The sequence below is a fragment of the Candoia aspera genome, chromosome 3, assembly GCF_035149785.1.
Source record: "Candoia aspera isolate rCanAsp1 chromosome 3, rCanAsp1.hap2, whole genome shotgun sequence".
Taxonomy (NCBI): Eukaryota; Metazoa; Chordata; class Lepidosauria; order Squamata; family Boidae; genus Candoia; species Candoia aspera.
This window is the reverse complement of record NC_086155.1, coordinates 182,864,858-182,891,764: the sequence shown is the minus strand read 5'-3', so window position 1 is coordinate 182,891,764 and position 26,907 is coordinate 182,864,858.

Below are 26,907 nucleotides of genomic sequence, written 5' to 3'. Positions count from 1 at the left end.
AACAAAAAATTCCTTAAGACCTTGAGCAACTGTTGCTAACTGAACCAAAGCTGAGTAGAAATTATTTCAAGAACAATTGTTTCAGAAGTGTTACATAGAAAACAAATTCTATTAGTGTTAGGCAGCTTCTTATACCTTACCTATCAGGCACAGGTTTTGTGGTCCAGGATAGACAGGGAGGTAGTTCCTCTGCTGTTGCTGTTGTCAGTTTTCAGGTAGAACTCTCTACCCTCCAAAGATTAAACAGAACTATGAAAAAGGAGAGTTTTGGCACATTTAAAATGTGATGCTGCAGACTTTAAGCAGACTTAAAATAAAACAGATGAAATCTGAATTTTGTCTTTTCTCCCAAACAACAGATAGACTCTCTTGTTTGGTGAAGTCATCTGGACAACAGTCATTGTCAGGTGTATCAGGTAGATCATATTATGAAGGAGACACAAAGCTACTTTTAGTAGAACAGCTATAGTAACAGAATCTTGCAAGTGTGAATGTGCTACCTTTCCTCCCTCTTTTATCTTCATGAGAAATTGTTGGGGGCGGGAAGCTGTCTGAGGTGTTTTCGGAAACTACTTTTTTGGCCTGGGCTCAAGTTTCGCTTATCTGATTGTTGCCTTGATAGTGGATCTTCCCTCTGTCCTTCGAGGCCATCCTCTTTATCCACTATAGTCATTGCTGTGCAGGGGCATCTGGGAGGTCAAAAAAGTCAACATGGTGGCCACAACCATGCTATCAAAACCTCACCACCTTTTTACATGTGTTGACATCTTGACTTTTTTGACCCCACCTCACTGGACAGCCCTGTTCCTGTGAACGTGCTAGCTATATTTCTGCCTATATATTGTACTGTGATTCACACTGTTATTGGCAAACTTGGCATCTTTCATGAGTGTTGATGTTTGCAGTTACTGTAGAGGTGTTTGCATTATTTATACATATTTTGTAAATACTGTATTTAACATGCACAGCTTTGGAGTGGTGGAGAAAAAGAAAATGAATACATTTGAGTGTAAAGCAAAAAGTAAAGGTGATTGAAAAGGGATTCAGGGGTACCACTGCACATGTTTCTGAAGAATATGATGTAAGAAACAAACCACATTAGATATTCATAATGCACAACAAGCTGAAGATGTACATGTTACAGTACAATATAAATGTTTAGCACTAAAAAGGCTGAAACTAAGACAAAACAGCATATGAAAATGCCATGGAAATGTTGTTGTTGTTGTTGTTGTTAGTTGCTGTTGAGTCGTTTACGACTCATGGCGACCCCATGTATAACAGAACGAAATGCTGTTCAGTCTTGCGCCATATGCCTGACTGTTCCAATGCTTGCATCCATTGTTGCTGTAATTGTATCAATCCATTGCACTGAAGGTCTTCCTCTTTTCTGTTGGCCCTCGACTTTACCAAACATGATGTCCTTTTCAAGCGATCGGTCTTTCCTGATGATGTGCCCAAAGTATGAGAGTCTAAGCCTAGTTACCTTCACCTTTAGGGAACATTCTGGTTGTATTTCTTCTAAAACTGATCTGTTTGTTCTTCTGGCAATCATCTTTGCCAACACCATAATTCGAATGCATCAATTCTTCTTCTATCTTCCTTTTTTAATGTCCAACTTTCACAGGCATATTTGGCAATTGAGAAGACCATGGCATGAGTTAGACGCACCTTTCTTTTTAAACTAACATCTTTACTTCTAAAACCTTTAGATAGGTCTTTGATGATTTTCCCTGCGCAATACATCGTTTGATTTCTTGATTACTACTCCCCTTGGCATTGATTGTTGATCAGAGTAGATTGAAATTGTCGACGACTTCAATTTCTTCTCTATTTATTGTGACATTGTTTATTGGTCCATTTGTGAGTCTCTTTGTCTTCTTCACATTCAGGTGTAGTCCGTATTGCTGACTACAATCTTTGATCTTCATCAGCAAGTACTTCAAGTCTTCTTCACTTCCAGCAAGCAAAGTTCTATCATCTGCCTATTGCAGGTTGTTAATGAGTCTTCCACCAATTCTGATACCCCGTTCTTCTTCGTACATTCCTGCTTCTTGACTTATTTGTTCAGCATACACATTGAATAAGTAGGGTGAAAGTATACAACCTCGCCACACACCTTTTCCAATTTTGAGCCACTCGGTATCACCATTTTCTGTTCTAATGACTGCCTCTTGATCCGTGTATAGGCTCTGCATGAGTACAGTTAAGTGCTCTGGAATTCCCATTCTTCGTAATATTAGCCATAACTTGTTATGGTCCACACAGTCAAATGCTTTTGCATAATCAATGAAACAGAGGTAAACATCTTTCCGGTATTCTTTACATTCAGCCAAGATCCATCTGACATCAGCAATGATATAGGAGTCAACAAAGCAGTCATGAAGTGGTATGTTCAGCAATGTTCATGCTGCATTAATGCACTGGTATTACTTTGTGCAGTCAGCAATGGACTACACAGATTTAACACCTGTCATAGCTGGCAAGTCACATCATCCAAGAGTTTTAAAAGACACCATGCATCAACTGTGGGTCATATGCTATAGTTCACAAAAAGCGTGGTTTACACTGACAGTTTTTCAAGACTGATTCATTTTGTGCCACAAGTCACAGGAGGTATGAAAATGAGGTGCTGCAAATGTAAAGGCTCTCTTAACTCTTGCCAGTGCTTCTGGCATAATATTTCTGTGTGGAAGGTAGAGAAATTAAGTTTGTGTTTTTGTCTAAGAATACAACATCAGTTATTTATTCCATGGGCCAGTGGCTCATCCTGGAAACCAAAAGTCTTTTGCGAGAGATTTGGGATAAAGTGAGGGATTTATTGGAAGAAGAATCTGATAAAGAAAGAGACACAAGAGGGCAATGCATCTTACAAAATCTCAGAAACTATAACAAAAAGTCAGCATTTTTCAGCTTTGATGCAGCTTGGAATGTAGGCAAAATTCTAGTGTTGGCAACTGGCTGCAAAAACAGCTTTACAACATGGAGACGGACTGGCAGATTAAAGGATTTGAAGTCAGCAACTACCACAGAACCATAAAGAAAGCCGGCTAAGAGAAAGCAACTGAAGATGATGACTTGCAATAGCTAGAGGATAATTAAGTCAATCCTGGATATCAGGTGATCACAGAGAGCGAGATAGCCACCAAAGCTCTATCCAGCAAGAAAGGAAAGGATGACAGCAATGAGGATGAGGAAATGCCAACCCCTAAAATAAAGACCATTCATAAACTGCATCTGCTTCACAACATGGGCAGTTGTGGAGTTGAGATCCCATCTTTGTGAAGTTGTATTAATTCCTCCTCTGATAGTGAAGTCCAGCCATATTACTACCACTATACTGTTTGGGAGATAACCATAGAGAAGTAGCATGTTTCCATTACCCAATTAAAAGTCTTCATACCAATAAGTAAAGTTAAATAAGATTGGTTTCTCATGTATGAGTATTTTTGTTGTTTTTTTATTTATGAATCACATTTATAGGCTGCCAATTCAAAATGGTTCTGGATGGCAAACAAAAATGCATCAATGCAATGCAATGCAATGCAATGCAATGCAATGCAATGCAATGCAATGCAATGCAATGCAATGCAATGCAATGCAATGCAATGCACCCAGAAGCTTATTTGTAGGCATGGAACAGAGATATTATATGGGCATATCAAGTTGTACCCATAACTGCCCATGCTGTGAACCAGATGCAGTTTATGAATAGTCTTCAAGGTCAGCCCCATGTACAGTGCAATGCAATGATTCATGCATGAGGTGACTAAAGCATGGGTGACTGTGAGAAGGGACTCCTAGTCCAGTGAAGATTGAAACTGGTGTACCAGATGAATCTGGGCAAAGCCCCCTTGGCTATAGCTGTAATCTACTCTTTGAGCAGGAGCTGTGAATCCAAGAGGATCCCCAGATTGCGCATTATTTATGCCCAGGGGAGTGCAACCTTATTCAGAACTAAAAATGGAATTTCCATGGTACTGGGAGAGCTAAAAACACACTCGACCTTGTCACAGTTGAGTTTAAACCTGTTCCTTCCCATATAGACTCTAACACCTTCCAGGCACTGGGAGAAGATCTAGAGAGCATCATTTGGTTGGTGTGGGGTTGAGAAATACAACTGTGTATCATCTGCATATTGATGATACCTGAATCTCTGTCAACAGATGACCTTCTTCAATGCCTTCATACATACTGTATGTTAAAGAGGAGGGTTGAGAGTATCAAGCTCTGTGGCACCTCAGAAGCCCAGGTGTCTCAGGCTCAACCTCAACCTTCTGTCAGCATTAACTGGAACCAGTCATGGAGAAAGAAGTATACACTTGTTGAAAAATCCCATCTGACTTTAACACACTTCCCTTTTCCACACTTGGTCTACTAAACCAAGTTTTTTTTCTGCAATTCAAAACAGCAGCAGAGTTGAGGTACAGTATATCTATAGCTTAAAAGTCAGTGTGAAGGAAACCTATGGATGAACATTGGCTTCTCTTTTGTGTAGTTGTTCCTCCTAACCGTGGCAGTATGAGAGAAGGATCTGGTACATTATATGAAAGAGAACTTAGACAAAGCCATCATATATCCTCCTTTTATGCAACAAGCACTGGAAGGAGAGGAATGCCCCAAATAAACCTTTTGATTTCTGATATTTGGAAAATTTGTTCAATTGCACTTCCTTTCTCTATCTCTGCATTTTTTTACATGACTCCGCAGTGCTTCTAACAGAAACCTTGTGTGTGTATATATATGTTTAAATCTATATAATAGGTTACTTAACAGCACTGCATGTGTTGAATTATTTCTCAGATTGTAAAGGGTTGTATTAATAATTCAGGACAATATGAAGACACTAATGAGAGCTGTGCTTAGGAGCAAATATTTTCTTGAAAAAAAACAACATGTTGTATTCTACCACCCTAGTCCTGTTATTATTCACAGTTACTTACAGTGAACAATAAGAGTCTCTCACGTCTTCCTTAAATTGTCTTATGAGATAGCCATGCCTTATTAATGTAGAGTGACAAAAAAAAGGAGAATTTCTTGAAATTTGGGGGTAGGTTTTATGGAAATATAATGAGTAAAATACATGCAATATTTCTGAGAGAGCCAGGTTGGTGTAGTGGTTAATGCACCAGCTAGAAACTGGGTCCTGCCTTAGGCACAAAGCCAGCTGGGTGACTCTGGGATAGTCACTCTCTCTCAGCCCTAGGAAGGAGGCAATGGCAACCCACTTCTGAAATCTTGCCAAGAAAACTGAAGGAACCTGTCCAGGCAATTACCAGGAGTCAAGGCTGACTTGAAGGCACATGCACACGGACATACAAATCTGGTGTTTTTCCTCAGTTTGATGATATCACATCATTAATCACCACCTTAATCCCTACAGGGGAGGCTTAAAAAAGAAATAGTATAAAAAGAGTGATATCTCCTGGACAAATTTTGCCTAGTCTTGCTCTATCAATGAAAACAAAACTGCATTTTAATGGGTGAAAGCTTGCTGTATCAAATGGCTAACCTAGTCAATTTAGAGGACTGGTACATCTTGGAGACGCAGAATGGCTGTTTTGGTTTTACAAATGGAGACTGAAGCCCCCTCCCCATATATAGACCTTGGTGCTGCACTCAGTAGAAAACAAAAGAGTCCAGTCAACTAACTAACGAAATAAATAAAGAAGCCAGCCCCCGTGGGGCCCACTTGTACCACATACTGCTTATCCAATTTGAAAAGCAGAAAAAAAAAATTGGTGGCAGCTTATAAGAAGGCTGAAGTTGTACAAAAAGCCTTGGAGAACCACAGATGGATTGCAGATGGGACATCTATTGCTACAGAACAGTGTTTTTCAAACCTGGCAAGTTTAAGATGTGTGAATTTCAACTCCCAGCATTCCCCAGCCAGCACTTCCCAACTCCAGCATTGAATACTTTTAGGCATCTGACTAAAAGCTAGTTGCTCAAGAGGAGTTTTCATTGCCTATTTCTTTTATCCTCTGTGTGCTATGTTCAGGTTGGTTTTCTATTGGTTTCTTTTGACTCTGGTTTTATTAATTATTGCTCAGGATTACTAGAATGTTTAGCATGATCATGCCAAAGACTTGATAATTTACATATAGATGCTGCCATATATCAGATCAGATTCATTTATCAAATTTGGGAGTTAGACTGCCTTCTAAATCTAAAAACAAATGAACAAACAAACAAACAAACAAACTGAAAGCCACCAGAATACATGGAAGCATCTGCTTCTTCAAGGTTTACCTGACCCTTTCTCCAGGGATTAAACCTAGGACCTTCCATATGGAAACCCTGAATCTTGTCTTAACTATGTCTTCTTACAACAACTTATCTCTTGTTTTAATGGGGTAACTTTCTTAGAGGGTTGCAGAAATGCTGTCAGCAGCCTGACATGGCTTTTAAAATGGCAAATACAAGTTTAGAGTGCATTAATATAGAAGCATTGTTTCTAAATCCAAACAAGAGTAATAGTTCTATATTCTGTGTTGATCAGATCTGAAACACTTGTCCACAGCAGTTCACCTTTCACACAAACTGAAAGAGGTGTAGAGAAGAGTACCAAAGATGATCAGACAACTGGAATCTAAATCTTAGGAGGAAAGACTCAGGGCACTGGGTTTGTTTACCACCAAGAAAAGATGGCTTATGATAACAGACTTGAAGTACAGACTGAGGCCTGTTCTCTGTTATCCTGAAAATCAAGGCATGGAATAAAGGATTTATATTACAAGATAATATAAACCTAAAAGTATCATTTGATATACAAAGCAACAATTCATTTTTTGACATCATGCCCAGTTGATTAGAATCATCCACAAGGCAGGGGAGGGGGGCAAATGGCAAAAGCAGGGTTGTGCCATTGTGCCACAAGCTCCTCCCCTTGTGTACATGTGGTGTGATGTGGGTCTTGTGGCACAAAGGCACAATGCTGCTTTTATTGTTTTGAGGAAATGTCAGATCCTTCAGATACCTCTGTAGTTGATCCAAGTGCAGCATTCTGAAGCTTCTGCAGTAATTTCTGACTTTCATCTTTACATTTGTCATTCTATACTCGAAAGTCTCATGAATTAACATGAAACAGTTTAATTGAAATATTGCCTTTCTCTTAATCATACAGCCAAATTTTAATTTGAACAGTAATTGAAAGTGGAAGCGCCCATATCCTAAATAGAAAGAAAATTAAACATATATCTACAGTGACTTGGTTTCTTTCTTTTAAAGAGAGTGTTGCCCATTATTGGAATTTTCCCTTGATACATCTTATTTTTGAGGATCAGAGGCTGCTTATTCTTTAAAATGATTACAGATGTAGCGAATAACTAAAAAACAACACACTGAAAAATAGATAAGACATTTAGAAAAACATTATTTTGAGCAATTACAAGTCACAGTAATGTTGTCAAAGCATTTAAGAGCCCTGCAGTAGAGGTAAATTATGCTGAAATACTGCTTGCATCTCTGTGCCAAGTCCATTTGCAAAGTGTGCTTGACAGAAGGATGGAGATCATTAGATTTCTGCTCTGTGGCCCATGGAAATTCTTCAACGTTTCTTGAATATGCAGCCTATTCTATACGTACAATCCCACACGTTAATGTCCTAGGCATATTTACTCAAGATTTGTAATGCTAGCTGAGATATAGCAAACCATTAATCAAAAGTGTCCTTCATGCTTAAAGAAAAGCAGATCTGTCTGCTTAAGCTTTAATCTATTCAAGTTTCACCTACCCTTTACATTCTTCCATCCAAACTTTCTGAAGGAGAAAAAAAAAACTTTAGCAAATTTTATGGATCTCTTTTGGTGCGAAAGTTAATATTGTTCCATTTTCAGGTCATACCAGGTCATTTCAGACTTAGAAATAGGGACAAGTAGCACCTAGCTGACCTTGGCTGCTCCTCAAAAGCTAAGCAGCATCAAAATTAGTTAATGCTTGGATGGGAGACCATCAGAAAACCTCAGAACAATAGGCTCAACTGGGAGGTTTTAAAAAAATCCCAGAAGAAGGCAGACTATTTCCATATTTTTGCAGCCTGAACCTGTCCAGAATCCAACATGACTCTAGAGAGATTTTACCTTTACCTATTTCAGTCTGCCCCATATCGCACAGCACACACCCACATATAATTTCCATTTCCCTTAATCCCTTGGCAGATATTCTGTTTCTCAGATCCCCAAAAGTTAGTTTTCAAATAGGTCCAACCAAAAAAGGTAATTCAGAGAATGATTTCTTTGCATTTTTGTTATATTTACCCCAGGGGCAAATAACTTTTTATAGCCCAATTTTGGAAAAGGTTTTGGTGATCTAATTTTGATTGAATTGAAGTTAAAATGTCAAAATAAGGAAGGAAGTCAGCTGAATAACCTTTCCCCTGCATGCTCAGTGGATTCAGTATGTCTTAGAATAGCATCTATAAGATTGCAGCCTCCTTATGGAAAATTAAACCATAAACTCATCATACAAACAGCCTAGGAGCAGATTCTTCACCATAGGTGTGCTTTTTCCTGTAGAATTTTTGGATAGACTGCTATACATGCCTATTCAGATATGAGCTCGGTTAAGTTTGATGAGGCTTATTTCCATGTAAGAAGGTACTAAGATTAATTTACATATTTACCATAATCAAGTTGCTTTGTCCTTAATTAGTTGCAAAAAGATCAGGCTTTCAGCAAGAGGGTAATGATGATAAATGGGCATCTAATGACCATGGCCAGAAAAAGCACTCTGTTAAAGGAGAGGAGAAAAGACACATAAATACAAGGGGGCCTGGGAGAAGCCACATGAAGTTGTCTGAAGCATGGTGCTTTGATTCTGGCTGTTTAGGGTCCACAGTTTTTCAGGCAGCATTTTGCTTTGGGTCTGCACTTTGTGAATATGGCAGTCCCAGGAAATATGTGACAATTGGTAGATAGGACTAGCAAAAGCAGCAATGGACATGCAAGCTGCTCCTGGAATCTTACTTTTTAGATATTTTGTAAAACCTGATACATTTCTGATGCGTTCATTGGTACGTCCATCTTTTTTTCCCCCCATGATCTCAGTAAAAGATACCTAGAAAGGCAGGTTAGTTTTGTTGGCATTTGATTGTTTTGCAAGGACCAAGCCATTAAGTTACTATGGTAACAAATCACTCTGGCAGGGTGAACAAGTCAAACTCAGTTTGGGTGTGAAAAGAACAACCATATAAGGAAATTGCCTGGAAGGAACTTGCCTGGACTTGTTTCAGTTTCCTTTCTATCTGCCTTCTTCCCAGTCTTCTCTGAGCGTGTGTGAATGCATAAGCTTGTAAATATGTTTTTGTGCTTTCTGTAAATACATTTATTTTTATAGAAATGCCTCATGTGTGTTTTTTCTGACCTCTTGGGCCAAATGCTTTCCAGCACACTCTGAAAGGTTATGGGCCCAGTAAGCAGACCAGTAAACCCCCAGAGAGAGCAAGAGAGATCAGCCCCATACCTCATGCACATTTTAAAGGCAGGTAACAAAGACCTGTGAAGATTTTCCTTGGAGCTGCCTGGAGATTTTCCAGCCACTACCAGTCTGCAGGACAAAGAAGCTAGCTGAGGTGACTTGCAAAAGAAGGAAGAAGCCATGGCTGCCTACCAGCCTTCAGTGATGCCTCTTGAGCGCCTATCAGAGACCAACTACCTGAATTGGGCCCTGAAGATGGAAATGTATCTTTGCAGAGAGAATCTTTGGATGCCAATTGGTGAGCAAACCCTGGAAAATCCCAGTGCTGAATGGCTTAGACAGGATGAGCGGGCTAGAGCCACCATTATCCTGGGAGTTGAGGACAATCAGCTAGTGCCTGTGCGAGGCATGCAGTCTGCAAAGCAACTTTGGGATGCTTTGAGAGACTTGTATGTAAAGGCAACAGCAGGGAGTAAAGTTACCCTGACAAAAAAGCTGTACAAAGCCTACCTAGCAGAAGGAGATAGCCTTCCTGAGCACCTGCATTATATTCAGCAGCTGTTTGTTGAGTTGCAGGAGAGAGGAATGGAGTTTACACCTCTCACAAAATCCTATATCCTGCTGTCCTCATTGAATGAAGCATGGGACACGCTGATTTGTACCCTGGAGGCTATGCCTGAAACAGATCTCACCCCATCGTATGTAACACAGCGCTTACTCGCTGAATGGGAGAAGAGAGAGGAAAGATTCCCCCCCCCATCTCTTCTGGAAAGCTACAGCACCAGAAAGCAAGGAAAAGGAAGGGAAATGAAGCTGAAGCTACAGCACTAGCCAGCCAGCACTGCTTCAATTGTGGTTCAGCTGGACATTTGCAGAAAGACTGTGCCTTGAGACCCAAGAGTAGAAAGACAGAGAAGAAGAACACAAGGGCAACACAGAAGAAGGCTCTTCAGACAACTCAAATTGCACAGGTTGCTGAGAAGGGTAATTCTGATGTATGGGTGTTAGATTCTGGGCCAATTATCATTTATGTAATTGTAAAAGCTCTTTTGTGTCACTGTCTAAAACTGACAGACAGAGTGTATCTTTGGCTGATGGGTCTGTGACCAAAATTATGGGACAAGGTGACATGTATTTGTCCTGCTTGGGAGAAACTGTGAAAGGTGTGTTGTATGTTCCAAATTTACAGTCAAACCTTTTACCTGTGGCACAATTGGCTGCAACAGGGTATATCATAACATTTAAGAAAAATGTTTGTGAGATATGTAAAATGGGAAATTGTGTGCTACTGGTATGTTAAAAGACTCTTTGTACATTGTGCAAAATGCAAGGAAGCCAAGCTGCAAGGCTGCAGTTGGCAACACGCCATATCATGACCAATGTGTACACCTGATGCACAGGAGATTTGGTCATGCCAATTTCAAGTATATAGCACAAATGCCACAGCTGTGTGCTGACCTAAAGATAAAACCCTGTGACAAATACTTAGATTGTGTAGTTTGCAAAGAATGCAAAACACTAAAAGCTCCTGTGAGTAAGCACAGTGACAGAGTTACAACTAGACCTTTGGAAATTGCACACTCTGACATTATTGGTCCTTTTGCTCCAAGTCTTGGACAAGCAAGGTATGCCATGACCATCATTGATGATTTCTCAAAATACACATTTATCTACATCTTAAAACATAAAGATGAGGCATTTGAGAAATTTAAAGGTTTTGTGACATGGGCAAATGGAAAATTCCCTAGGCCTGTATCTGCACTCCAATGTGATAGAGGAGGAGAGTACCTTTCTCATAAATTCAAAAGGTTCCTAGCGGAAAAGGGGATAGAACGAATTCTTTCTAACCCTTACATCCCTCAGCAAAATGGTGCTGCTGAAAGAAAGGGCAGAACCTTGCAAAATGAGATGGAATGCATGCTTAAAGATTCCCATTTATCTTTTAAGTATTGGGGAGAGGCAATATCTACTGCCTGTTATGTACAAAACAGATTGTATAACTCTGTGATTCAGGACACTCCATTCCATTTGTTTTATGGTGTGGAACCAAAGGTAAACCATCTTAGAGTGTTTGGTAGCACTGCTTGGGTTCATATTCCACAGAGAAGGAAAGGAGGTCCCACAACAAAGAAAGCCATCTTTGTTGGCTATGAACAAAGCCAAAGGAGCAACAGGTTCATAATGGGAGAGAAATTAATAATTAGCAAAAGTGCTTCTTTTGCTGAACAAAACTGGGGGAGATTAAATTCTAGCTCTCCATTTCATCTAACAACAGAACAGCAAGGACTTGCTGATAGTGATCTTTTGCCTAGTGAGGACATTAACCAGAAAAGCAAACTGAAGATCTGATGAGACAGATGCTTCTCAGGAAAGTGATAGGAGTCAAAATTTAAGCCCTGTATTACCTCGCAGATCTCAGAGAAGTAATAAAGGCGTTCCTCCATCACGTTTTCAGGCTGAAACAGTAAAGGCTTTTCACATATTCAGAGAACCTGAGTCTTTAGAACAAGTGAATGCTTTACCTCCTGAGATTGCACAAAATTGGCATTCTGCCATGCAACAGGAGTTAGCATCCTTGAAAGAAAATAAAACATGGAAACTGGTAAATCTACCTCCCAATGAATGCTGTCTAGGTTGTAGGTGGGTTTTCAAACTGAAAAGGGATGCTGATGGAAAAATCCAAAAATATAAAGCAAGGTTGGTTGCAGAAGGGTTCACTCAAAGGAAAGATTTAGACTTTGATAAGACTTTTGCACCAGGTACTAAAGGTGAATCAATTAGATTACTATTAAAAATTGCTGCACTCAAAGGAATGTTGGTTCTTCACTATGACATTCAAACTGCATTTCTCTATGGTGATTTAGACCACAAATTATACATGCAGCAACCCCCTGGTTATGAAAAACGGGAGAATCTGGTCTGTGAACTGCAAAAGTCAAATCTATGAATTACAACAGGCTGCTAGATCCTGGAACCAAAAATTAGATGAAAAACTGCAGAATTTTGGTTTTGTAAAAGGAAAATGCAGATCTCAGTGACAAGAAATCCACTTCTGGGATTTTAATTCAATTTGCTGGGTCAAGCTTAGGCTGACATTCTACAAAGCAAACACTTGTTGCACCAAGACACACAGCATTTGACAAAAAAAAATAGTTTGTGTTTTACTCCTTAGCAAAACAAAGGGGAGTGTTGGCATTTGATTGTTTTGCAAGGACCAAGCCATTAAGTTACTATGGTAACAAATCACTCTGGCAGGGTGAACAGGTCAAACTCAGTTTGGGTGTGAAAAGAACAACCATATAAGGAAATTGCCTGGAAGGAACTTGCCTGGACTTGTTTCAGTTTCCTTTCTATCTGCCTTCCTCCCAGTCCTCTCTGAGTGCATGTGAATGCATAAGCTTGTAAATATGTTTTTGTACTTTCTGTAAATACATTTATTTTTATAGAAATGCCTGGTGTGTGTTTTTTCTGATCTCTTGGGCCAAATGCTTTCTAGCACACTCTGAAATTTTTGTTTCTGTGAGCAGTACTCACTGAATGACCAAGATTAACCCATTCAAAGCATTGATCCATATAGTTTTAATGCATGGGTGAACCAAGAACAACCTCACCCAAAGTGACAGCTCTTCCTAGTTCTGCAGCCCCATGTACCCCCATCTGCAGAGCAGGCTGTCTATTCAGAAGACTTAGAGCAGGGCTGTACAAAACCTTGAAAAACCTTACATGTGTCTCACAGCTGGCGAGGTCTGCAGGGTATGGTCAATAAATGATCAAGATGATGGCTGTGACACTGCAATTGAAGCTCTACTTGTTTTTATGTGCATTGCACAGGTGGACTTCAATGGAATGTTTGTGACCACCATCTTGACTTTTTTGACCACACCTTGTGGATACCACTGCTGATAGCACTCTTCAGATAATTGCAACCCAATTACTCTTTATGTGATAGAGGGAAAAGAGTGTATTCTGTGTGTTGATTTTTTTTTTTTTTTGGTCATCTTCAATACATTAAAATTAAATAAGATTTCATTTTTGTTATGCACTGGACCAGTTTTGTTGCCATCACCATGCTTCATTTTAGAACGTGATACTGTTGGCTACTGGCTAATCCCCAAAACCGAGAATTGTCCTTTGTGTGAAGAAAAAGAGCACATTCCAGTTTTGGAAGATTTTGTGCCTAGTGAGGTTTAAGAGATTGACATGTAAATTGTTTGCCACATTTGCCTAGAAAAGATTTGGGGCAATACATGTATTCGAAGAAAATGTGCACAAAGAACTCAAAATAGCATACGATGGTTCAATATTTGCTATTTTCCTTGGTTGTTTTTCTACCAAGCTTTCTGTCCCAGTTTATTTATGCTGGAGATTTGCCTAGCAAAATATTTCAGTTGTTGTTGTTGTTGTTGTTGTTGTTGTTGTTCTGGCTATCTTCACTCTGCAGGAACACCTGCTTTCACCTAAGTTTGCATGGGCTTCAACTTGCATGATCCCAAGGACCTGAAAACATGCCTTGTTTTCTTCATCAATACTGAAGTCTTCTGCCACTAAAGCCTCAATTCAGTCCAGAAGCTGGATCCATCATCAGGGTTTTATTGGCCATTCTAACAGTTACACATTTTCATGGTATGATTTCTCCAAGAATGGTCTTGCAAGTTGTATTCAGACTGAAAACCAAACATTTTGTGGGAATCATTTTATGGGTGATTTTGTTATTTTACAAGAGACAATGAAGACTTTTGGATAAAATTCAGCTGCAATAAAGCAAACATTTTCATGAATTTTCAGTTGCTTGTGTAAGGAATATTTTGCTTTATTGAAGAAATTTTTACTGAACCTCCTTGTGAGGGAATGAGTACTGAAATTTGGATTCTCGTTTTCCCAATGACCTCTTCCCAATCTACAGGAAAGCCAGATTCAAAATTTTGGAGTTTGATATTGATCTGTCAACCTTCACTATTAAAAACTGTAGGACATCTAATGACAAAAGAGATACTACATGACCTCTTCCCAATCTGAAGGAAAGCCAGATTCAAAATTTTGGTGTCTGATATATTGATCTGTCAACCTTCACTATTAAAAATTGCAGGACATCTAATGGTAAAAGAGATATTACCATAATAAAAAATACAAAGGATAGAATGAACACAGCAGAAGTGGAGTATGGATTCAAATCTATACAACTTTGAACTCAACCAGCTAGCTAGCCTTCCCGAGACCAATCTGCCAAATCTTTTGGGGCTTCAAGCCTGATCATCTGCTAGCTTGGCTATTTTGTAATTCCTTTTTCTCACTTAGGTTTTTTTCTCTGTGGAGCAAAGTAACAAAAAAAGGGCTTTCATCTGAATAGGTTATTTTAGTGATAAAATTAGAAATTTGTTATATAGCAAACTTACTGAAAATATCTGAAGTGGTTATTTTCATATTTAATATTATACCTCAATCAACTAGGTCTCTCTCTCTATTATACTACATGTTGTTCTTTTTCTTTGATGAAAGCAACGAGATACTGAAAGCAACTTTTTTTTGCACCCACATTTTTGCAGCCCAGAACTGGCAACCTTAATTATACTGCTCTGAAGTTTATAGCTTTATTTGAATATTTTTATATATGCAAATATTTTGAATATTTTTATGGGACACTGTTTATAGTTTTTTTTAAAAAAAATCAAAATTATATGTGAAATGAAGAATTGCCCTGCTCACTACTTAATTTTAGAAGAGCCATATGCATGTTTTCTTTGGAAATAAGGACACTGAATTCAATTAAAAGTCCACAGGATTGTAGTTTTGATAAACAATGAAAAGTGCACTTTTCATATATAGTATATAGAACTAGTAATGGGCCATCTAGTTCAGAAGATATGCAACTTCTTGGCAGAGTTGAATTGGTACCAACACTTTAAACATCTTTCTCTCTCTCAGCCCAGAATGGTTTGCTGATTAAAGTTATGTTTTGGAGCTAGGAAACCTTTGGAAATTACTTGTGTCTGGAAAAAAATAAATCTGAGCTTAATTTGGGGATATAAAAGAAAGATGTTTAGATTTATGTTTTTTCCCCTTCAACTGCAAAACTGCATTGTGATACAGACAACAATACAGAACAGAATCTGCTAGGGTCCCTATTCTCTGATCACAGTTAATGCAATGCCCCCTCCCATTTCTGGAGAGAGAGAATCATGTATTTCTGAAAGCTGCAATTCGAAAGGAACCCTTATAATTGGAAAATGTGCACTCAGAGCCCATGCACTGGGAAATTTCTGCAAAACTATGAATGGGTTACCTCTTAAGAAGAGAGCTAAATTTGTCCAGTCTTCCTCCTTCCCCATTTTGTTCCATTAGAATAGTTTTCAGAAGAAAATTTAGTCTTCCAGCAATACAGTAGTTAAACATTTGCCGTTCAAACACTGAGCAAGCCATGGGTATAATGTGGTAAAATATCAGAACTTGGCATTTAAATTCAAATCAGATACTATTGAAATACATTTTGAGTTAGCAGATGGAGAAAAGGCACATTTTTAGATACAAATTAGTCCAGTTTTTTTTAGACCTATAGGTCTGAGCAATTATCTTAGCTTGCAGTTGTAAATTATTAAAGCCTTTATTTAGAAAGGCAGGAGACATCATTGTTTTCTGAGCACAAAAGGTCAGTAACCTAAGGCTGCTTGAGAACTAAAATGTAGATAAGCACTTATAGCCTACTTCTAAGTGTGTTGGAGTAGGATTGTGAATTTGTAGGTTGTTTGCCATTCTAAAAACCAGGATGGGAGGGGTGTGTGCATATCTGTATGGGCAGTTTGGGCTCTGTTTTGGGCTACCTTTAAAAGAACATGATTTATTCATTGGTTATAAAAATTAGGAATGCCGGCTATAGAGCCACTCATCTTATGAATAAGCTCTAGCTCTTCTAAATCTAATTCTGGTCTTGGTCTTGTGCATCTCTGATCTACAATTGGTAGAAGACTCATGAATGCATCCTTCTCCATAGAGTTGGAATTGCTTTGTTTTTGGTCTATCATGTTTGAATGAATAAGACTCCCCAGAGCCGAGTTTGACTCCTGGACATGGACGCATCCATTACTTGTGTGTGTGTGTGTGTGTGTGTGTGTGTGTGTGTATTTTGTGGCACAGTACAGTAGTGGCTTTCCATTGCCTTCATTTCACAGTATTTTTTTTTCATCTTCCCAGTCTAGCCTGGGATTTTTCAGCAGTCTCCCAACCAAATGCTAAGCAGGTCTGACCCTGTTTACTTACTACTTTTTTAAAATTACAAGCAAGTTCAGCTTCGTGCTGCCTTTGCTATCACTTATCATGCTAAATTTGAGGGGGGGAAAGTTTTTTCTTTAAATTATTTTTTTTAATGCAATTTAATAGAATTCCTGTCCAAATGTCTAAATAGCCTGTGACCATTTTATACTTCTCATTACATTCTCTGATTGTTATTTAAGGGAGGCTGTAATCCTATTCACAGTTTCCTAGGAATGAGAGTCATTGAATTCAGTAGGACCTATGTCTAGATTGAGATGTCTATCAATGAAGAAGCAGGAGAGAAAGAATACTTTTGAACTTTTAATGCTGAAGAAGACTCCTCACAATACCATGGACAGCCAGCCCCCTCCCTCTAAACAAATAGATCATAGAACAGATCAATCCAGACTTTTAATTTGAGGCACAAATGATTTGGCTCAGTTTATCACATTTTGGATGTATTATGCAAAGACTTAGTGCTATGGAGAAGTCCATAATGTTGGGAAAGGTGGAAGGAAAGAGCAAAAGATGATGACCGGCAGCAGGATGGATGGACTTGATTACAGTACTGATTAGTACCCTGTTGGAAAGGACCAGGCTGGAGGAAATCTATCTGTGTGGTTGCTAATAGTTGACACCAATCTGATGGCATATAATTATCAGTCATTATAATCATGTCTAAGTTGCATTGCAATCTACTTTCCAAATCCAATTTAATTTTGTCTTTTGTTCCAGTTTAAAATTTTCTAAGATAAAAAGAAGAAAAAACCCCTACATTTTATAAATGTGAAAGCTTGCTGGAGTATGGTGATTTGAGATGCCCTTAAATTCTTGGCAGGTAGTAATCATGGCCAGTTATGAAATGTTCTCTGAATACTTTCAAGTCTTTGAATTCAGTCCAAATGGATGATACACAATGCCCTATTGAGTGAATAATCTCTCTTAACAAAACTTATCTACATGAATCTCTCTCTCTCTCTCTCTCTCTCTCCAGAGTTTTATATATGCAGATTTTTAAAAGTCTAGAATAAATCAATATATTATGTCACTGAGATGAACCCCATATTCAGTATTAATTTCATATTTTATTAATTACATGGTAGATAATCACTGAGCTTTTTGATCATACTAAAATAAAGTTTACAAGAATACTTGTATTCATAAAAATCATTTAGTATTGTTTGGAGGACTTACAACCCAAAACCATTCTTGGAGAAATCACACCAAAACAGCTCACAGGTAGTCCTCGCTTACTGACTAGGGTAATTGGGACCATACGAAGCAGTCGTAAGGCACAATGTCATATGACCATGCTGACTTACGACAGCAGTTCCACAGTCCCAGTTGCCATTGTTAGGCAAATCCTGCGTCGTCACAGCATCCTGCGGTCACATGATCACCTTTTGCAACCGCCTGCCAGTTTCTTTTGCAAGCCTCCTTCCATTGAATTTGCTTGTTAGAAGCCAGCAGGGAAGGTTGCAAATGGCAATCACATGACAGTGGGATGCTGTGATGTCATAATTGTGAGCTAGTTGTCAAGTGCCTGCATCACGATCATGTGACTGTGGAGATGCTGCATGGGCTGCAACTACAGGGACCCATTATAAGTTCCCCCTCATTTAGCACCATTGTAACTTTGAACAGTTGCTGAATGAATGGACATTAAATGAGGACTACCTGTATTGAAAACAATGCATAATGAATAGAGAGAAGAATTATGCTCCAAAGTAGTCTTTAGCAGAGAAAATGGCTTGCAAAATTTATATATTACACAAAAATGTGTATATTAGGAGAAATATCTATAAACAGTGTTTTCACAAGAGCTTTCTTGACTTTTTTATTCTCTTTGCAGATGCCTCTGCATGGGACCTTGCTGTGATCATCTGTCGAGATACTGATTGAATCTAGTCAGCTTTGCTATGGCAAGGTAGCTACACCAGATGTCCTCAAACACATTTATAGGTTAAAAAAAGAAAAGTAAAAAAAGTCTTTTTCGTATTTTATGAAAAGCAGGGACAATTTATCTGAGTTCAGGAGAAATTGAGATGAGTATGTTTATCCTGCCTGTGTCAGACTCCCTGATCAAATGTTCCCGGAACATGTTTATCGGACTCACATCCATCGCATCCATCAACATAAAACCCGTGTCAGGAGACTGCAAGTCACCAGCAGGGAGGGGGACTTTGCCTGGAGTGTGAATTATTTTGTATGGGTTAGATACCTCTTCCCAAGGTTATCGCCCAGCATACCGGTCAAGCCATCTGCTGGTATGGGGAGGTGCATGCCTTGGAGGGTAGTAAAGGGGAGGGGGATTAAGAAGTTTGTGTGATTTTAAACTGCAGAATGTGCAGGAAATGCCATTTGCAACTTTTACTTTGTATCGGATGCTTCGCTTCATTAAACAGTTAAATGAGCAAAAGCCTCTAGACTGTCTTTGAGTGAATGCTTGAGTGTTCTGGTCGTTACAGCCTGATTGTACCACATTTTGTATGTAGACAGTAATTTTCTACTTGGGCTGTGCATGTTTTGAAAACGGTTAGAATAAGTACTTTGCACCTGCAGAAATGCAACCCCTGTCTGCTATTCATTAAAGCTATCTGACTTTTTCTCAGGCTTACACCTGAGCCTGAAAAAAAAGGGCCATCTGCTTTTAGAAGTCCACTTTAAAACATGAGTAGAATATCTCTGTTTTGTATGTCTGAAGAAGGGCAACATTTTCAGTGGTCAGGGAGTAGGACATTGGTTCTTAGCATAACGCCATGTCCTTTTTCTTGTTTAGCACCCCCCCCCCACCTTATAGAATTAATTCTGATTTTAATATTCTATTCAGCAATGTAAAGTCATACTCTTAGCACCTTACCACCTTTTTGACAGTCCATCCCAATGGTCTCAAGAGGACAATGTTTTGAAACTCCATCATCTTGATATGGGAAAGTAGGCTTTAGGTTTGAGGTGTGTTAAACCAGACAAATTGACTTAATCATCATCCCTCCAGTTCATCATCAGTAAGATGATTACTTGAAAAATTAACTTAAAGTTCTCTTGCAGTCAATAACTGAGATAAATCGAGCCTGATGATAAATCAATACTTTCATTTATTAGTGCAAATTTAACCATATCCACCAGGCTTTAAAATTGGGGACAAATGTAAGTTCTATCACTGTGTCCTGCAGATAGAAAGCAGAAATATACTATTAAAAATACCAGCCAATTATCCTACTTTTATATGACTGTAGTCCATATAAGTCAAGTGTATGCAAAATGCAGTGTGCTTTCACAGGTCACTGGAAAGCTTAATCATTCTGAAATACACATTTTTCAGCAAGAATACAAACGTGGCCTTGCTGGTCATGTGGCAACAAATAATCATCAGGTTTTATGATTTATTCTGATTGCTTTGATGGAAGAACTGGTTAGGAATGTGGAAATGAGTAGAAACCAACCTGAAACAAACACAACGAAAGAATCAGATTCCTTCCATTTATCTTACCTCTGTGTCCATTCCCTTTGTGTAGTATTTTCCCTGTATCAAATGTTAGACTGCAAGCTCATCAGGGCATCAACTATACTGTAGTATACAGATGTATGACCTGAGGCCCCTGGACAATGTGTCTTCTTCTCCCAAAGCTTTTGGTGCAGCTCCTACAGCAATGTTTCTCAGCCTTGGCAACTTCAAGCTGTGTGGACTTCAACTCCCAGAATTCCTCACAGCTTGAAGCTGCCAAGGTTGAGAAACACTGTCCTACACACTTCCAAACAGTGACATCTGCGAAGGGGGCCAAGAGGGGCAGAACCACCCAGAGTCACTTGTTGAGATGGGCGGCTATAGAAATTGAATAAATAAATTAAATAAATAAAATAAAATAAAATAAAATAAAATAAAATAAAATAAATAAATAAATAAATAAATACAACCCTGCCTTTATGTCCTGATGAAAGCTCTGATGTTGCTTTTGTTTTTCTGATGAAAGCAGCAAGCTTCTGCAGACACCTATGGCCACTACCTTCATGAGCCCTTCATGGCCTGGTTATCTATGGGACTGCCTATCTCCAGTTGTTTCTGCCTGTCCAGTACATTCAGGCAGAGCGGGTGCACTCAAAGCCCCCTCAATAAAACATGGCTATCTTGTGGGACCAAGGAAACGGGCCTTCTCTATTGCAGCCCCCACCCTCTGGAATGGCTTTCCCACAGAGATATGGATGGGGCCCACTTTCTTAGGGCTCTGGAAGGCTCTCAAGACCTGGCTCTTTTCAATAATGTAAGCTTTTAAAAGAAAATAATAGAATATTATTTTAATCACATTATCTAAACACTACTGCATTGAAATCTGCATTGAAATGATACAGTGTATCGTGATTTATAATATTACAGTAAAAGGAAAAGAAATGGGGGAAAAAAAGGAAAAAGACCTGGCTCTGGTCCCAGGTGTGGGGTTAGAGTGGCTGTGGAGCCCTTATTGCGTTTTTATTGCTATGATTGTTCTTTTCAGGGCTGCTTTCCCTTGTTATGCTCTGTTGTTGTTATTTTTTTACTGTATTTTGGATATTGTAAGCTGCCCAGAGTCTCTTGGGGCGGGGGAGGGAGACTGTCATTTAATCATCATCATCAATGTAGAGGGAAGAGGGAATGGCCTTGAGAGACAGGAGAAAGAGCTACTACTAAGGCAATGGTCAGATAAAAGAGGCCTGAGACGGGGCAGGAAGATAACATGAGTAACAAAAATGGATGTGCTCTAGCCAGGAGATCCATAGGATTATAACATGAGTGATAATATATATTATATATCTATATCTATATATAAAATATATATCATATATCATATATCATATATCATATATGATGACATGAGTAAATGTGTAAGACAAGCCCCTCCCTAGTTCTCACAAAGATAAAGAGAGGGAGGGAGGAAGCACATTCAGACCTGTAAGATTCTGTTACTATAGCTTTACAATAAAAGTAATACTGACCTACATGACATTGGATTCCTAGTCTGATCTACCTTGAAGGGCTGACAATCAGTGGTATAAGCATACTAGTAAGTTTTATATTCATTTGTTAGATTTATATCCTGTCTTTCTTCTAGGATCTCAAGGCAGCCTATATAGCACACTCTGCTCCATTTTTTCCTCCACAACAACAACCTTGTGAGGTAGGTTGGGCTGAGTGTGAGTGACTGGCCCAAAGCCAGTGAACTTGGGTCTTCTTGATTCCAGTCCAAGACTTTAACCATTACCTTACTCATTCTTCTGCTGAAAACTATTATCTGAGCATACCCATTTTGCAGACGAACAGCAGAGGGCCCATTAATTCTTCATTTGCTATACTTCTTTTTGTTACTCCCCCATTCATTCATTTATCCATGTTTGCATGTGTGTGTGTGTGTATACATGCACACATGCATATAAGAGCCTGCGTGGTATAGAGTTAAGGGCTGGACTTAGATCCAGGACCCAGGCTGTAGTCCTCTATTAGACACAGAAACTGTTTGGGTGACTTTGGGCCACTTAGTTTCTCTCAGCCATAGACTGGGAAGACAAAAAGTATCTCTCTACCAATCTGCACTGGACCAGCATGGGAGATTACGGACTATAACTGTGGAGTCCTTGGTGCTCTCTGAGCTTGGTTGTTTGCCTGCAGTCGTTTCATTACCAGTGTTGGTGGGGTTGTGGTTTTCTCTTTGGTTCCCCCACCACCAACACTGGCAGGGCAAGCTACTGTATATAAACAGGGAGCAAACCCCACACTCACTCGCACTGATGATGTTGCCTAGTCAGGTAATGAAACATCTGCAAGCAAACAACCAAGCTCAGAGAGTGCCAAGGACTCCACAGTTCAACCTTGAGCTACATATACATACATACCCTTCTATTGGGACTATAACCTTCAGTGAAGGGGCTTTTTTTTTTTGCAGTGGATTGATTTGGGCTGATAGTAATAATTTACACACATACTGTACAGACTTCCAAATTTATTTTCATCTTGGAAGTGATATTCAAATTCTGTCATCTGATCACCCAAAATTGTTCTATTCACATTTGGTTTTTGCTTGCTAGTTAATTAGGGAAAATCAAAGGAAATACCAGCTAAGTATTTTTTTTAATTGGGGGGAGAACTTAATGAATGAGTCTATTAATTTAAGAAGATTTAGCAATTATGCATTCCTTAATATTGATTTCCACTAAATCCTATCTTGAAATTAAATAGATTGATAATAAAATTTGCTCTCCCATACCCAAGTTCCACTACAATAGATCTAATGAATACACTGGCTGACTGCGTTTCTCTAGCACAACAGTCACTTAGGAATAAATGGTGCAATTGAAAACAGCAAGTTATAATTGAAATTGAAGAAGGAAAAAGGAAACAGATGCAGTCTGCCTTTAGTAATATGCTAATGAATACCATTCATTGAATTTGGAATGATGGCTAGGTGGGACAGGAAAGGCATTTTATGTCATCTCTCTCTCTTTTAAAGGAAGAGATAAAGTTATGTCTTCTGGCTTCTACAAAGTTATTTCTGAGATAGTGTACATAAAATACTTTCTATATATTCTAAAATGCTCTGTATGGAACAGATTCTAAAGTGGTGCTGAATATGAATAAATATTATAAACCATTCTAGCCATGGAAAGATGGCCAAGAAAGGCCATCTTCCATTGCTGTTCCTACTATCATTGTTCTCTTCACTTTAGAGTGAAGAGTTTAAGCAAAAAATGAAGAATTTAAGAAAAAGAAGTCCATATCGCAATGGATTTGATGGTTCTCTTTTAAAAAGAATGATATTTGGAAAGGGATGATTACAGTTAGACAGCATCACAGAGGACAATTGGGCATCTCATCAGTTGGTTAAAGTTGGAAGGGCTTCCAAGTCATATCAGGAACAATGCAACAGCAAAGAAACCTAGTCTTTTGGCACATCTGCACTGCACTACACTCAGCTGCTCATACTAGCTTAAGAAAATAATGTCTGGTTGTCTTGCCCAGGGGCTCAGTTTTATCGGCTGGCTGTCAAACCATCCACAAGAAATGACTGTCCTACCTCTGCTTAAAAACCTTCATATACGCACACATACACATATAAAACTATACATATACAAAGTTAAATTAAATTTATATATCCAAACTTAAAGTATAAAAATGCACACATACTACATATTGATCCAGGTGACAAGGCATTCTGGATAGTAGCCAATCAAAGTGCAGGGGTCTACCTAGAATAAAAGGAAGCTCAGCAAACTAACCAGACAGTAGTGCTTGAGCTGGCACAAGCTGGAAAATACTGTTTTCAACGTGGACCAGGAAAACACTTGGAGTTCAAATTTGCAGTGGGCTGGGATTGAGTAAAAGATGAATTGTCAACAGTTGGTGGCCCATGCTGGTGGTGGGGCAACTTGGCAGGTTAGATAAGCTGTGTGTCTTAGAAATGGTAGTATCTTCTTCATTAGGAAGAAAAAAGCTGTTATACAAAGACTATTTTACAGTGTTTATGCCCACTGCACACTTGTGGTGATTTATGAGATGAAGCTCTAAATAATCTTTAAGGAAAACATACTTCTTGTGTGTTTAGGGGAATTAATCTTTTGGTGGATATGTGTACCATCTGAGTGGATATGTAATATCATGGCTGAATAACAATAACAACAATAATGTAGCAATCTTGATGTGCCTAGTGCAGGGCATTATCAAAGAGACATTGTTCCCACCACTGATAGCAAGTATAAGATCCTAAAAAAAGACCATTGTAGGGGAAGGAACATGATACTATCAGAATTTCCATTTCTTTAAGAGATGCTTGATTTGGAATAATCAACTACACCAGTTGCAAGCTGGCATAAAACAACTTAATTCCCACCCACTATTTCCCTTGGAAGGAAGCCTTCCCATCTCTAGCCATATATGCATAAAGTTTATCTTCTGGCCAGAGGTTGGTAGGGTTTCAAGTGTAGCATATTCCACATGATAGTTTCTCTCAACCTCATTAACAAATGCCCTGGAATTCATCAACTGAAATCAGTGTGATGTAGTTCAGCCACAACTAACTTAAATACCTTTGAATACAATGAATTTGAACCGTGGATCCAGTGCTTAAAGATTAATTTAAGTATGCTGATAGGGAAAACGTTATTTCCAACTAAAAAGAACATACAAATCATTACAGCTCAATTTTTTTGTACTTTATGCAGCATTACTTGCACAATATTCCTTAATGAAATGGAAAAGAAAACAGTGCTTTTCTTAAGTATCTTTTTGTCTCTCAACCAAGACTTATCACTTCATCGATTGAATTCTATTGGTTATTCTAGAGCTTCTGACTATTTTATCTGCCCCCAAACTGAATTCAATTTAACTATATATTGCAAAGTACTTTATAGGGGCCTTTTCAGGGGATAAGGAGAAAAAAAATCTATTGCTTTCATATGAGTGGAGGAGTACTTCTTTTTAAGGTTACAAAAAACTAGTTTCTGAAACTGCACATTCTTAACACTTTTTTGTCATCATATTTATTTACTTCCAAAATGAATATTATACTACATAAAACTACAAAACAGCAGCAGTGACTGTCATTATGTCTGAAATAACATGGCACTCAGGATATTTTTCAAGAATGAAGTATATAAATGCCATACTAAATACTGGTTATCAAACTGACAGTATTGTTCAACTGGGAATATAGTCTTCAGTTGCTGTATGCAGAAAATTGACAGCACATCAATTGAGAAGAAGAAAAGAAGCTCATTATACAGGCAGACTACAAAGCTCAATCCACTATCATTCTTGGGCAACATCAACATTATCTCTGTTGTCGTGGGGCTGACTGCCTTGGGTTTAGACCAAGTAGAGGTTTCCATACTGATCTGAGATGAGAAAATTCAGGCTTGAAAATGAGAAATAATATGAAAGAGGATGTAATGAAAAATTTGCAGAATGCATTTGCAAGATCGTACAATGCAACTTATATTTAGTGTGTATCTGCACCTTTCGCTTGGCCCAATAACAGTATGGACCCTCACCATTTCCCAAGTACAGGGACAGATGACAACATCTTCCTCCCAGTTCCAGCCCATTGCAGATGCACCTAGCACTTGTATTTTCCAGCTTCAGTTCAAAGCTGCTGCCCAAGCTGTCTTGAACTCTTCAGAGTGAATGGTCCCCAGTGCTTTGTCCCATTCTGGTAGCAGGCCCAGATCTGACTGGCAGTAGCGCCTGGCATGCTTCACTCTTCCAGGGCAGCTATTTCATCCTGGGTTGAAATGGCTGCAGGGTTGCTATGTTCTCTGCTGGTCAGCAGGTGCTGTTTCTCATGTCTTTGGGTTTTTTTTTAAAATCATACTGTAGTTCAGGGTTCCTCAACCTTGGCAACTCTAAGCTGTGTGGACTCAACTCCCAGAATTCCCCAGCCAGCTTAGAGTTGCCAAGGTTGAGGAACCCTGCTGTAGGTGATCCAACAGTGGCCTATCAAATCAATGAACTAGTCTCAACCTTAGAGGCCCATGCTCCATTCAACCCTTCTGTTTTGCAGTGGGCCTTGTTTCCATTCTGCTCAGGCTGGGGAAAACATGGTCCCCTTGCTTACCCATCCCCTACCACAGTACTACAAAGCTTCTTCCTCTTTCCTTTGTTTTTCAGAAATATTTTTAAGTCACAAGGTAGGAAAGCTGTTCCTTTGTTTCTATGAAGGTGAACCATCAGTTCCTCCTTGTAACAAAGTTTCCATGGACAGAGGAATGTAGAAATGAAAGAACAATCTGTTCCCTGTTGCTTTGATTACTGTAGCATGGAACTTACAGTGGTACCATAAGAGGGAAAAAGGGGAAAAAATAGAAGGGTTCTGTTTTAATATCAAAAGAGATTATGAGAGAAGGGGAAGAGGTAAAGGCATTCATGTGTGCAAATATCTGGGAAAGGGAAGTAAAGTAAAGTAAAGTAAAGTAAAGTAAAGTAAAGTAAAGTAAAGTAAAGTAAAGACAACAACAACCAGTAAGGATGGAACAATCCCTAAAAGGAAAGGAGAATTTATCTCAATGATCTTCTCACTTTAGATGACAGTAGAGTACTACTGAGAGCCAGTTTGTTGTAGTGATTAAGGCAGCAGGCTAGAAACCAGGAGACCATGAGTTCTAGTCCTGTCTTAGGCATGAAGCCAGCTGGGTGACCTTGGGCCAGTCTCTCTCAGCCCTACAAAGCAGGCAATGGCAAACCACTTCAAAAAACCTCACCAGGAAAACTGCAGGGTTGTCCAGGAG